The sequence below is a fragment of the Myodes glareolus genome, chromosome 13, assembly GCF_982192425.1.
Source record: "Myodes glareolus chromosome 13, mMyoGla1.1, whole genome shotgun sequence".
NCBI classification, from domain to species: domain Eukaryota; kingdom Metazoa; phylum Chordata; class Mammalia; order Rodentia; family Cricetidae; genus Myodes; species Myodes glareolus.
In genome coordinates this window covers 38,312,642-38,325,733 of record NC_142038.1, presented here as the reverse complement: position 1 = coordinate 38,325,733, position 13,092 = coordinate 38,312,642, and the positions used below count along the sequence as shown (strand labels likewise).

General features: G+C 39.8%; 1 pseudogene; it reads left to right on the top strand.

Annotated features, from left to right (window-relative positions):
- The first annotated feature begins 5,533 nt into the window (after positions 1 to 5,533).
- Positions 5,534 to 5,991, top strand: LOC125390246 (large ribosomal subunit protein eL28 pseudogene; annotated as a pseudogene).
- The last annotated feature ends 7,101 nt before the right edge of the window (positions 5,992 to 13,092 follow it).

Sequence of the window (13,092 nt, the reverse complement as noted above, 5' to 3'; positions counted from 1 at the left end):
TATTTAAGGGAGACTCACAAATCACAGTCCTAGATCACAGTCTTCTGCATGAACAGGGACAGGAACCAAATCTAGCAGCTGGAAGCAAGAGCCAGAAGCAAGAGAATGAGCACATGCTTCACGGCTGCGTTTATAGTATAAGAGACCACGCCCAAGTGGCCTGGTATCTTAAAGACTATTGGCTAAAGGAGCTGAAGGAATTTCTAAAGCACCTCCCCCTTTTGTTTAAATAAGACTATGTAAGACTATATATACTAGGAACAGATATCAAGTTTAAGATTAGAATTACAACCAGTATAAACAATATTAAACAAAGAACATATGCTAAATGTTATAATAAACATTCTATTTTAAGGAGTCTAAGTATTGGAAATGGATTTGCTGGCTCATAAGAAGACAGTAACTACAACTCTCTAATATTCAACTCCATCAAAGCCCTGAAAAGGGAGATAATATTACTTGAGTAGTCAGGAAATATAATCAAGCAGCTTTTAAAATGTGAAGTAGATGACAGACAACTGGCTGCCCGAGCAATCACAAAAAGTCTCATGTTCACTGTTGAAACCATCAACTGGGCTAAGGCCTAGAGTAACTGACAGACTATTTTTAGAGCTAGAAAAATTTGTGTTCTAATTTTCTGTAAATTATTTTGTAACCTAGATAATTGACAGAATCTCCTCTTTGTATTTTTTTCAGGAGAAATTTGTAAGCCCCATTTAGGCAAAACTTTCTTTACTTCTCCAAACATTCTTTCTAAAGCATCTGCATTTGAGTCAGATAACAAAATATTATCCATGTAATGGTAAATTATAGATTTAGAAAATTGCTTACATATTATTTCCAATGGTTGACTTACAAAGTATTGGCACAGGGTAGTGCAATTGAGCATTCCCTGTGGGAGGACCGTCCATTGATATCTCCTGTAGGCTGAGAATTATTATAAGTAGGCACTGTAAAAGCAAATTTTTCCCTGTCCTTTTCTTGTAAAGGTATAGTGAAGAAAGAATCTTTCAAATCAATAACTATAAGAGGTCATCCTTTTGATTATAATAGAGAAGGCAGAGGAATTCCAGATTGTAGAGTGTCCATAGGTTTAATAACCTTGTTGGCAGCTCTTAGATCTGTCACCATTCTCCATTTTCCGGACTTCTTTTTAACAACAAATACAGGAGAATTTCAAAAGTTTGTTGATTCTTCAATATGTCAAACATCTAGTTGCTCTTACTAGGTATTCTAAAGCCTGCAGTCTGTCCTTTGCTAAAGGCCATTGTTTAACCCATATGGGTTTCTCAGTTAACCATTTTAAATGCAAGACTGTTAGTACCTCTGAAGATATTCAAGAGTACTCAGTGCATTCAAGAGTATATAGGTGATGTGCAATTCCCCTCTCTATGCTGTGAATACAATTGGTTAATGAATAAAGAATCTGCCCTGGCCTGTGATAGGATATAATAGAGTTAGGTAGAATGCTGGGAAATAGAAGGCAGAGTCAGTGAGAAGCCATGTAGGCCTGCCAGAGACAGATGCCAGAACTTTACCCGGTAAGCCACACCCACGTGATTAATGAAAATGGGTTAGCTTAGGATATAAGAGTTAGCCAGAAATATGCTTAAGATATTGGCCAAACAGTATTGCAAATAATATGGTTTCTATGTGATATTTCAGGACTGAGCAGCTGGGAACAAAGAAGCGGCCTCCAACTACAGTATGTAATTTGGTCATACATAACACATGATACTATAATTGCATTGAACAACTAATAAGAATTTCATCCACTTAGAACCAACAATAGACCAATTCTTCACACTGTGATGACTTCTCTACAATACTAAGAGAAACTGGCAAGCCTGAGATTGAGAATATCTCTGTGAGATGCTGAGCTGTATCTCTAATTTCAACAGCTAGTTTTTAAACTACTTACTCTTTAAAAACAAAAGTGCATGTTTCTCATTCTCTGTCCTTATACATCCTACTATTTTTTTCACTCGGTACAATCTTGCTGGAGAAAAGGAGGCCCATTCTCAAATAGAATGCAGGCTAATTACCTGTGGAATCAAGAAATAAAAAGGCATAACTTTTCAACAAAAGTTTTCTATAAGTTAATGGAGGTCAGGCGGAACAATGGCCACTATTTCAGGAAGTAGGAATAACAGCCATTGTTACAGAATAGGAGGCCCAGGTTGGAGTTACCTTGGTCTCTCAGGAAGTTTACAGTGATGCATTTTATTAGTCTATTTATAAAGTAGAGAACGAGATAGAAAGAACCTGAAGCTCACCAGGTTTCCAGTCGAAGCCCTTTGAGACTGGAACTCAGATGCTACTCTCCTAGCATGGGATCCCAATGGTGGGGTAAAGAGGCCGTTACCTAGGATTGTCAGGGAAAACGGTGAGACACAACTAAGAGCTTCTCAAACTTCTACCAGACACTTGAAAAGTGAGAGGACAGGGGAGGAGCTTGACAAACCAGGTAATTCATTCAGAAATTAAGAGTGTAGAAAGATTCTGAAGAAAATTGTGTATCACAAAGGAAAAACAAGAAGAACAAAATAAAAGAAAATGTGTGTCAAATAACACTGTCTTCCTTACAAGGCTGAGGGCAAGAAGCAGAGGTGTGCATTCCTGCTTCTGGGACTTAAGAAGCAGACCACTGGCCAGGAGTTGGCAATGCACACCTTTAATCCCAGAGCTCGGGAGGCAGAGGCAAGCGGATCTCTGTGAGTTCAAGGCTAGCCTGTCTGCAGAGTGAGTTTCAGGAAAACCAAGACTACACAGAGAATGGAAAACCAAGAAAGAAAAAAGAAACAGCGCACTGAATAAGACAAGAGCCCTTACACCTTGCATGCACTCTCAGGATTTTTTCTTTAATGGTAATAAAGGAAGAAAAACTCTTTAGAAACAAAATATAAATCATCTCAAATGAGATGACAAAATGCAATAAAAGGTTTCTACAGAAAAATTACACTTGGTACAAATATTAATGGATAAAATGCCACACTGAAACATTGTTACCACTCACCCTCCATGTATTTTCTAGAGTATATAACAAGATATCTCACACACAAATGAAGAAATTGACAATTGTTTCAAGTAAAGAATGATTTTTGCAGAATCAATTACTTGAGAAGCACTTTACCAGTGAACATAAAATAATGAACAATAATAATTCAAAACCTAAGCAGAAGTGTTCTGAACTGGAGAACATTCCGGCAAAGTCACCGATAGTCTGCCTCTGTGATCTACTTTTCATCACTTCAGAAAAATAAACTGCTCCATCGTGACAATGTTTCAGTAACTGACAGAGTTGGCAGTGTGGCCGGAGATAGCAGGATATTAGGAACCATGACTGATAGGGAAATTGGGGGCTGTGGAAAAGGGGAAAATACAAATTCAAATTTAATGAATAGCTGTTGTACTTCAGAATCCTTTCAAAAATATTGGATGACATATTGAGGTCACCGCTTATTAAAAAAAAATGTATCTGCAAAGGGAGCCACCTATCTCTCCTGCAACCAGCATTGAACTCATTGAACGTCTGCTCTACTTACCAATTCCTGCTGCAGGCACTTCAGCGGTGCCTGTGGCTCACTCCTTCCAGGCTGGAGGACCCACTGGATGGTGTGGTTAACTAGAGAGAAAAAACTGAAGCTTTGGTTCCCTTTAATGTAAAGCCAGTGTGAAAAGCAGAGACGCAGGCTGTCTGATCTCTAATCTGTCAGAGCAGAACTCTGGGAACAAGCTGGTAGTGCTGTGATATGCAACAGTCAATAGACAGACTGCAGTGGGTTGAATGACAGTGATCGTCATAGACTCTTACGTTTGAGAACTTGGTCCCCAGTTGTTGGAACTATTTGCACTAGCAAGTGTGGTCTTATAGGAGGAGATGTGTCACTGTGGGTAGGCTTTGGGGTTTCAAAACCCCATGTCATTCCCAGTTATCTCTCTCGGCCTCTTTCTCAGATTCATGGTTGTTGTCTCAAGATGTAAGTTCTCAGGTGCTGCTCCAGAACCATCCCAGCCTGCCTGCCTGCCTGTCTATCTGCCACCATGATGATCATGACCTCTAAATATTTGCAACTGTAAACAGGCTCCACCATGTTGGCCTTTGATATTCAACCAAAAGCACAGAGACTTGAAAAGTATCAAAAAGTTAAGAACATTTCTTAAATTTTAGATGAATGCTATAGCTTCTAAGGCAGCAAACATCTATTACTATATTGAACATTTGAATAACTACTTTGTATCAAATAAGACCCTTCCTCCACAAAAAAAGGGGACTCTCAAGGAACTTACTGGTCAGCAGCCAAGGACCTGACCCATCAAGTGGCTATGCCTACAAATGTCAGCGCTGCTGAATAGCCTAGTCAGTCACCACCCACCACACAACTGTGGCCTTCAGATAAGACTTCTAATAATTATAATTAACTCAGAGGAGAGACTGAAGGAAATCTCAAACAAACAAAAAAAGAAAACAAAAAAACCCCTTTGTCTCAGAGCAGAAACTAAGCTGTGTCATAGAGAAAATTCACAAGTATTGAACCCTGCGTCTTGAAAATGATGGGCAAATACCAGACAGACACAGGATGCTTTTGTAGTCTGTACTCCTAGAGACCCAAATACATGCTGGTACCACATAGATAAAGTAGGGGGAGTAGAAAAAAAATGAACTGGTCTCACACAATTTTAAAAGTTTTAACTTATTTAATCATGATGTAAATAATTTACTTGAGAACTTTCTCTGCCTCAGTCTAAGATTAGCAGTAGAAGCCACCATGCTCTGACTGAATTATTGGCGGCTCTCTTGTCTCAGGCAGACTAAGGTCCTTCCTGACCACCTGTCTCCTGTTTCTGTCGCTAGTTCTCTTCCCCATGCCCAGGGACAAGGTTAGGACTTCAGAGTTTCATTGCTCCTGCTACTGAGATAGGTTTGAGGTTTCATTATCCGCCTCTGTTGCAGAGTTGGTCTGTAGTTTTCTCACGTGTTAGCCAGAGATATCATGTATGTGCTGTGCATGATGGATGCTCGGTCTGAGAGAAACAGAACTGATAGGAAGAACCGATAGAGGAATTAAAAGGACAAACATACCTCAAAGAAAAAAGAAATTTCTTTTGATTTCTTTCACTATTTCTTTGTTGAGACAATTGATTAGCCTTTCCTTGTGGATATTTTCTCTAAACTCTACATGGAGAGGGGCAAATGAATTTATTAAATAAATTAAAACCTTGAAATTGAATTAAAAGTTATAGTAAACACTAAAATTAAGCTAAAGTGAGGACAAATATATTAAGAGATTTAAAATTACCATTGAAACTTAACTATTTTTAATTAAATGTTTTCTGTTTAATTACTAACAGTGCAGTAATGTTGCTTTATACCCGACATATCAGCAGTAGCTGTGGTAATTAAAGCCAATGAAGTAGCATGGAATCAAATCACCATTTATTATAGAAGCTTATTATAAATATATTATATACGCTAAACTGGTTTACCAAGTGCTGCCTAGAAATTGAAGAGGAAAAAACAATAAAATCAGAGATGGAACTCTTTCTGTTTCCGGTCACCACAGGGAGAGTAGCCAGTGCCACATCTGCGCATCTACAATGGATGGTTGTTCAGAACTGCTCCAGTTCCCAGGTCAAGAGGAATAAGCAGATGTACAGTGCCAAGCACAATAATCTGAAGGCCCTCAGGCCCTCAACTCCTTCTGCTACAATCGGTTGATTCACAAGACTGTGTGAGGGGAGTCCACGGGGTTGCAGCGGTTATGAAACACAGATCTGGTAAGCAAAAACCAGATGCTTCTTACCTGAGGACCACCATCAACAAGAACATATGGTCTGGGCTACCCTCAGCAGCATCGGGTACGTGAGCCTTGAGAAGAAGGACCGCCCAGATTTGTACGTAGCCACTGTTCACACCCAGTGCTAATCCTGAGAAGCCTGAAGCCTGTGGTGGTGAAGAAAAAAGAGACCTGTGCCACCAAGTGCTCCTGAGAAACAATAAAGAGTCTACTGATTATTTTTCAACCACAATTAAAAAGAAAGAAAATCAGAGATGAAAATTAGGAAGGGGAAGAGGAAAAGAATAGTGAAGAAGACCCTTGGCATCTAAATGTGATGTCAGCAAAAGAAAAAAGAGGACTTGACTTTAGAATGAGGAAAACGAATCTCATGTTGTGTCCATTTTAAAAAATACAGATGGGCTGGGGAGGCCGGTCACTGGATAAGAGCCCACAAGCATGAGAGTCCAAAGCCGTGAATTTAAATCCTGAGCACCCGTATAAAAAGCCAGGCATGGTTACATGTTTGTAGACCAGTGCTACACATCAGAGACAGGCAGAGCCGCCAAAGCCAGCCCAGCTAAAACACCAAGTGTCAAGGTCAGTAAGGGGCCCTGAATCAAAAGAATAAAAGGTAAAGGGACAGTGAAACATTGAATGTCTTCCTCTGACCTCTTTGTGTGCATATGTGGGCATACATAAGCACCAATGGCCCTTACACGTATCACACACACACACACACACACACACACACACACACACACACACACACACACTATCAAGTACCAACCTCTTCTACTTCTGCATGAAGTGGTTAAAGCAAAAACGCAGCAGAGAGGCAGTTATCCTAACAGAGAAGCATCACCGCTGCTGAGCCCTTAGGGAGCCAGGCAGGGGTAGAGGCAAAAGCACTTCTGCACTGATAAATATGCAGAGAGTAAGCTCCAGGCTATGTCCAGGGGTCTGCATGCAACCTTTGAGGGCAGGTGTTTCTTGTTATCGCCTCATTTTCTGTAACCTAGGAAACGCTTTACCTTTTTCAACTGAAGCAATCAATACCCAGATGATTGTAAAGCCTGGTTTTCTTCCTTTCGTTTTTTTTTTTTTTTTAATCACTGAACATAATATTTCAAACCCTGGGCCCTTGGAAAAAAAACCGGAGAAATAAAGTGAAATTCATTGATTTCAAGCATTTGACATTTGATGGCTCTTAATAAAAGACTAGCGTGCAATCAGATGAATTCATCCTCTCCCCTTCACGGGAGGGCAAGTTTTGAAAGGTATGAACTCTTACAGTAAAGGAAAGATGTTCACACAAGAACTAATGTCTGCTTTAAAGTTATTTTCATTTTAAAAATCACACTAAGTTTTCCTCCACTAGATCACTTCTATAGAGTCTATGTGTATATATAAGAGTGTATTTCACTTAACTATACTCACAGTTCAAGAGGTGTGACACCAATCTGATGTCCACTATAGTAGAGGCTAGGGATACATAACCACCAGCAGTAATAGTACATTCCTAGCCTTCAGAAAAGCCTGAATTTGATCCTCAGCACTAACAAAAAGAAAAAAAGAAAGAAAGAAAGAAAACGAAAAGAAAGAAATGTAGTTACTCTGTATCAGTGAAGGCTACTTTTCAGTTCAAAGTTTGATGGTACCGATCTGATCCACACCATTGGGAAGGACTGTCTTTTCACGCTAGTTCATCAAGCAATTGCCCCACAAAGTGATGTAAACCACACACTAAGAAGATATGCTACAAATGGAACCAATGATGGAAAGAGCAGAATTCATTTGCAAAGGAACATTTGATATCAATGACTAAGGCCCCAGGAACTTGAAAAATAGAATTTATATTCCAGTTTTTCTCTGTCAGACAGTTTAGGGGAAAATGGAAAATGCAATTGCCCTGAGACCACACCTACATTCAAAGCTCATAACTGTGCCCAACGCAAACAGTAAGTTGAACTGCAATATATTGTCTGGATTTCACCACTTTTAGACTTCTCTGAGTGGCAATTTTACATGGTTTAACTTGCAAATTGCCTTATCAAACACAATAGCAACAACTACAAAGAACGTTTAGCTTAAAATAATCCCATTATTTTGAATTCTCTAAAAACACTTTCCTAAAATGTTTATTCTTGCTACCAAAGCAAATTTAATAATTAAGAAAAGTAGTTTCAACCTTCCTCATTGACACTGGGTTAACCACACTAGTACTTTAGAAGAGAAAAAGAGACAAACAGGAATTTGGGGGGTGGGGCGGGAATGGGTCTCTTCCCTAGGACCATCTAGCATTTTAGGATAAGCTATATGTGGTAGTTTGCAAGAAAATGACCCCCACAGGCTCATAGGGAGTATCACTATTAGGAGGTGTGGCCTTGCTGGTGTAGAAGTGGCCTTGTTGGAGGAAGTGTGTCACTGGGGGAGGACTTTGATTCTTGCTGCCTGACGTTCCAGATATAGAATTCTCAGCTACTGCTCCAACACTCTGTCTTCCAACATGTCACCATGCTTCCAGCCATGATGATAATGGACTAAACCTCTGAAGTGTAAGCCATCCCAATTAAATGGTTTCCTTTATAAGAGTTGTTGCGATCATGGTGTCCCCTCACAGCAATAGACACCCTAAGACACTACCTGAAGGAAGAAAGTGAACACTGAGGTTGTGTATAACAAAGACATTGCCTGTGCATTTGCTTATTTGAGGGAGTCTAATGTTTTCCTAAAGGTGGTGTCAGAACTCCAAATCTCCAAGGCAAGTCTCCCCAGCACAGACAAGTGTCTGTGACTTCTCAGCTGAGCTAAGAAGGTAAGAAAGAAAGCAATTCATTGGACATGAGTTTGAAAGATAGAACTCTGGTGGGGAAAGAGAGACAAAATGAAACCTAGATTCTCCTTCCCTATCATCTTTTCAGTCATTTTAGCCCATTTAACTGTGCACTGCATGAAGGAAGCAGAGCTCCGCAGGCCTCCACGTCCTGGCCTAGGATCCCTACGGACGAGCATTGGGACGGAGCTCTGCGGAGCTCATCAGTGCTCCTTGGAGCTAGGAGGTTCCAGCGATTCTCTCCATGCAGCACTTCAGACAGACCCCCTTCTCGAAATGTACTTTATGCTTTCTTGCCCTATAAATTATTAAATTCTGCAGTGTCTGATTAGGGACTTAGAAGGCACAGCTCACGCCGTGATCAGATCGTATTAGCTTTGTGATCGTGGAACGTGACTTAACATTCCATTTCAGGTTCCTGTCTCCTTCACATCTACGCCTTAGTGCTGCTAAGAGAAAAATAAATGTGCTAACAAAGCTGAAGTGGAAAGCAGGACTTCAGACCCTAAGTCCTCAATGTTGCTTTTTACAACACTGCATATGCCTACTCTTTCCCACTCCCAATACAATTATGAAGCTATAAAGATCAACTACTACTAAAGTACTTAAAGATGGATTTTTGCATCCACCTTCTATTTACAACCCTACTACACTACCCTGTCCCATGGCTGCCCTTCTAATTCAATATTTCAAGATCTTTAGGAATTGGGAGCATTCATGGTGAGGCCCCGATTTACTACCTGGTTCAACCCACTTATAACTGACAAGGATTTGAGTATTCATATATGCAAAACTCCTGCCTTAAAGATGCATATGAAGTTGGAATAAATGTTATCTCACCTAAGCTCAGAAATGGGCAAGGCTTCAGAGGAATTTGCTCTATACCTGGGTCATTCTTTCTCCCTCTTAATGTTTACACAGTGTCTCATTTAAATGTTTGATCTCAGCAGGGAAAAGCAACTAGAGGGTTGCATTCTTCCTTGACACATCAGGAAAGAGAGGGGATTGCTTCAAGACAAGAAAAGGAAAAGCATCCGATAAGAATGATTGAGTTGAGTCAGTTCACAAGGATTTCTAATGAAAGTCACTTGGGGGAAATGCATGGGCTGGCTTAAATTATTATTTAAAAGATACAGCAGTTGAATTGGAATATCTGTAATTATACTAAAATAATTATTATCTATTCCTGAGAATAGAGAGCCTGGATTTCATGTAGAGTTCCAGTACCTAACCAGTAAGGACAAAGTGCTGAACACAGCAGAAACCCAGTTCAATCTTCTGTGATAATGCCTTACATTGATATAATTCAGCTTCAGTCAACCTAGTTCAGCCTCAGAACCCTGTTCTCACCATGAAATAGGAATGATGCTTTAAGACATTAATTTGACAAATGCCCGTGTAAAGTCTTTTTCTTAGTTTCTGAAACTACCCATCACTGAATCAAAGGTGTGAATGTTCGCAAGGCTGAGCCCAGCCTAGAGCATAGAGGTCATTGTAGTTTTCTTTCCATGTGTGTTGGTGTAGATAGAGCCACCCGATTTTGCTGAGAAAGAAAGGTTCTCTCACCTCATGATTCAAAAGCAAAAAGGATTAAGGGGTGTAGCTCAGAGGAAAGCAATGCTTAGCCTGTGTGAAGGCTTGAATGAAATGGCCCTTACAGGCTCATAGAAAGTGTTACTGTTAGGAAGTGTGGCTTGTTGAAGTAGGTGTGGTCTTGTTGGAGGTAGTGTGTCACTGGAGGTGGGGCTTTGAGCTTTCAGTGCTCAAGCCAGGCCCAGTGTCTTTCTCTTCCTGCTATCTGCTGATCCAAATGTAGAACCTCTCCAGCACCATGTCTGCCTCCATGCCACCACGCTTTCTGACCATGACAATAATGAATTAAGCCTCTGAAACATAAGCCAGCCCCAAGTAAATGCTTTCTTTTATAAAAACTGCTTTAGTCATGGTGTCTCTTCACAGCAATAGAGTTTGACTAAGACAGCCTGTGTAGGGGCATAGGCTAAACCTGAAGCTCAAAAAAAAAAAAAAAAAAAAAAAGACAGGGAGATGAAACCGGAAGAGAAGAACAAGGAAAAGAGCAAAACAGAAGGCTAAGCACGGTTTAGTAGACGTCAAAGAGAGGCAAAGAGTAGGAAAAATGAGAAATGCTTTCTGGGGTGAGTAAAACATCCTTATGGAATATGCAGGAAAAGACAGAGAAAATAAAGTTCAACCTGTAACATGAGGGCCGGCTTGTTGGGGTTTCTATCCCACCCAGTACCCCACAGCTGGCAAGTCCCAGAGAAAATCAATCACACAGAGACCTCTATAAGTTATAAAGCTGATTGGCCCATTTGCTCAGTCTACTTATTAGTTCTTATGACTTATCTTAACGCATTATTCTGATCTATGTTAGCCATATGGCTTGGTACCTTTTGCAGCTGTCAGCTCACATGTTGCCTCTTCGGTGATCTGGGCAGGAATAGAGGAAGCTTCCTGCTTCCTAGAATACTCCTGTACTCATCGCCCTGCCTCTACTTCCTGTCTAGTTGACCCGCCTATACTTCCTGCCTGGCCAATCAGAGTTTTATTAAAATACATGATTGACAAAATACAGACAATTCTCCCGCACCATCAACCCATTTATTTATACCAACCCCACATCCAAGTTTAAATACTAATATCAGAAACAATCAGACAATTCTGAAAAATAACCCATACAAAGAGGCTCTATAATTTGAATTATTTTTTCACCGACTCAGAAAAGGCTCACAGCAAAGCAGAAGAGAAATGTTAGTGAAGAAATTGCACCATGGAATAACTAAGGATAAAGAACCTGGGGAAAAAATGCTTGGCATTGAATATGAGACCCAGATATTCTTGAATACTCCCAAAATGCAGAAGGTGGTTGAATACACTAACTGAGTGTTCGCTGAGAGATAGACAGTGGGCAGCAGGATAAGGAGAGTGGCTATTCAGAAGTGATGCTATGGCATAAGAGCACTGGGCAATTTTACAAAATGAGAGTCACAACCAGCTCTCAGAAAAATAGCAACACTCTCCTTTTCTGCCCTGCACCACTGCCCTACAAGGTGACAGCAAATTTGACCTATCAGAGATGAGAGCAATGGGCAAGCAATAGAGTTGGCAGTGGGAATAGTCAGATATGAAATGACTGGGCAAGTTCAAATACATCATGAGTGCCAAATTGTTAACCAGAAATGGTGAGTGGTCATTGCCTGTATTTACCTCATTTAAACATCATAAAAATTACTCCAGCCACTTGATGGTTGAACTAAGCTTATTTCTACTGCCTTGCCCTCCCACAGGTATCTTCCTCTCACACTGAGCAGAGTGATCTGTCTTTGACTCTGTGTGGCTGGCTTATCTGATATCACTCAGGACTCAATTTGTCATTTGGAGTTTGATTGTTAGCTTTGGTATAGATGTAGTTCAAACCAAACTATCATGCTTGATGATGAGTTTTTGAAGCATTCCTACCAATACTCTGAAAAACAGAAATCAAAACTGCCCGGAGCTCCACTGGGGTTGTTTATTTCCCCTTTTGCAAAAATACTAGCCAATGTAATTGCCAACATAAACAATTATAAATACTAGCAAGATACAGGAATGATTATAATTAGTATAGTAAGAAAATGTACTGAAATCACCAAAACTGCTATGTATACCACATAAGTGGTTACCACATAGTATCCATATCAATAGCTTTTATGATATGCAATATGTAGAAAATATAGCTGGAGATATTCATCAACATTGCAAGTTAAATAAGTCAATCTAATTTCTCTCTCTCTCGCTCTCTCTCTCTCTCTTTCTTTTATCAAAGTATTTTATTACACAAATATCAAAAGAGAGTAAGTCTGTGACATCGTCATAGTATTATAAAGTAAATGATGTTGCAGCCACATCAATTAAGAGAAAAGAGCAAACACTAACATTTAATTCATTTTGGACTGTATATTCCATATGGGTCTGTTGGTCAGTGTTGTTGGTTCTTCCCAAATGCTGTTTTCTATCTTTATCACTTTTATATAATCCATGCATGACTTACAAAATACATTTACAAGATGAATGTATGACATGCAAAACTCATTTACATAACCAATATATGACATGCAAAACACCTCTACTTAATCAATATATGCCATATAAACTCTTTTATGCCCTTATTTTTAAGTATGCATTTATTCATTCATTTATTTATTTATTTTGCATAAATAAATAAATTTCTGAAAATTTCCATTATTCACCCTGATCCTACTCACCTCCAAGCCCCTTCATATCTGTCCCACACCCCTGCAGTCCCTTCATATCTGTTCCACACTCCTGCATCATAGCACCCCAAAATTAATTAAAAATAAAACAGAACCTCTTAAAACCCATCAACACTATAACAGCCAGGTTATAGTGGTGCAAACCTTTAATCTCAGAATGTGGGTGGCAGAGACAGGTGGATCTCTATGAGTTTGAGGCCCAGCC